At 29.3% G+C, this 2036-nt stretch overlaps 1 non-coding gene across 1 annotated transcript; it reads left to right on the top strand.

Moving 5' to 3' along the window:
- LOC141456610 (U6 spliceosomal RNA) lies at positions 1-109 on the top strand. The gene has a single exon (XR_012459892.1). It is a non-coding gene; the product is annotated as a U6 spliceosomal RNA (small nuclear RNA).
- The last annotated feature ends 1927 nt before the right edge of the window (positions 110-2036 follow it).

The following is a 2036-nucleotide window of genomic DNA, read 5'->3' as shown; positions in this document are numbered from 1 at the left end:
GTACTCGCTTCGGCGGTACATATACCTACTAAAATTGGAACGATACAGAGAAGATTAGCATGGCCCTTGCGCAAGGTTTACGCAAAATCGTGAAGCGTTCCACATTTACTTTTTACCAATTATGAACTGGCTGAACTTCTTACTGTGGAATATTTAATGAATGTTAATGATCTGTATTATTAAACTATTGGAGCTTTTAAGTTGCGTCCTTTCATTATTAATGAATAACTTATATTATTACTAAATAAACAGATTGCTTTTAACTGTATTTAATATATAAATGTGTTCAATTTCATTTGTAATACAACAATATCTCTGAGCTGTCTTGGCAAGTAGTATTTATGAAGTTATTTAATAGTTGTAAAGTATATATTTCAGTTATATTTATAATTTTGTTTCAATTTATTACTAGATTTGGTATCTCAGTAGTTTGGCTCTTTATTTTTTGATTTTTATAATTTTTAAATGGTACTGGTTATTATTTTTTTTTCTTTTATCGTAAAATTGAAATTTAATTTACAACTATTTCTGTTTGTAAAAGAATTTCAAACGCAAACTCTTTGCTAAAGGCTCTTGTAACTTTATAAGCAACAAATATATTATTATTATTATTACTATCATATATAGGACTTATTTCCCATTTAAATACACTTCCACATTAAACCACAATCGGAAAGCATTTCTGGATTTTTCAGTGATGCATTTAGATCTCCATTCGGTTAGCATAGATTCCTCTAAAATTAGTAACACTTATCTCTCGATGAATAGGGCAATTCTACGAGTACTTTTGTCTTTACGCAAAAGGAAGCCAGAGAATTCTGACCTCGAAATAACTGTTCCGTTATATTACCCTTCAGAAACTCTAAATGCTTTACTGACATAAATTAAAAAACAGAAATATGTTATAATTAATAAAATGAAATAGTTGTTTTAAATAAATTATTAAGCCTAAAGATATATGTACATCACAGCTGTAAGACTGTAAAGTAAATCTGATGTCATGGACGAAGGCATTCACCTAACAAGCTTTACTTAAATTTCATATTAATACATTAAATGAAATCTAAGACGAGACCGGAATGAATTTCCACAATAATACTTAGTTTAGAGGTCATAAGGCCTTTGTAAGGCTGTAGTTATTAAATAAATTCCGCCGTAATAAAATTAAACATGATTATTTTATTAGATTCATTACAAACAAACTTTATTCGCAACAGTTATTATAAAAAATAACATCTTTAGACCGCAAAAATATTTATATCAAAACGTAATATTATGAAAAGTTGTTCACAGTATTGTTTACATTGTGATGTGAATAGAAGAATATAATTTCTAATAATGTAAAAGTATTACAGTGAGGCCAGAGAGATATGATACAGATAGTGTAAATAAAGGTAATATTTACATTGTCAATATTGTTGGATTGACACTCCCAATATGTGGTTTGTATAGATGTGTATTTATGAAGAACGTATAGTCGGGCCCCCCTATTGATAAAACCAGCTATTTTATCTTATTGGCTAACAAAAGACTCTTTATACCTGGCCATGGTTCACTAAATTGCTATTATTGTATTAACTAAAACAATATAGACATTTTTATATTAATAATATCTTTCAATTCCATTAAAATCTTAAATATTATGTGTGTTTGCAGACAACAAACGTTTATAAATCTCTAGTGGAAAATAAGTGGTAATATCCTTTTGTTTTTAAATACTATTACTGCCTTTTTAAAGTTTAAACTTGTTAACTCAGCTGTTAAATCTAAACCTCTTTAGAAATGGAATTCTAATCTATGTACAAAACAAAGACGCATTTTTAAGGAAGAGACATCAATGAACATTGAGACGAGGCAGGATTCTACAATAGCTTGTTCTATCTGGACTTAGGTCCTCTTCGTCCAGTTTTGTTGGAATAATGTTTGTGGTAAGAGACCTAATACAAAGACCATAAGTTAAACACCAAAACAATCCTTCTCTGAGCAGCGGACACCTGAAGAGCGGAGGTTCTTGAAGTCAGGTTGCTAATAGAAAG

This window comes from Rhodnius prolixus, unplaced genomic scaffold (genome assembly GCF_049639745.1).
Source record: "Rhodnius prolixus isolate KJV_2025 unplaced genomic scaffold, Rpr scaffold_4, whole genome shotgun sequence".
NCBI lineage: Eukaryota > Metazoa > Arthropoda > Insecta > Hemiptera > Reduviidae > Rhodnius > Rhodnius prolixus.
This window is presented reverse-complemented; position numbering and strand designations above follow the sequence as displayed.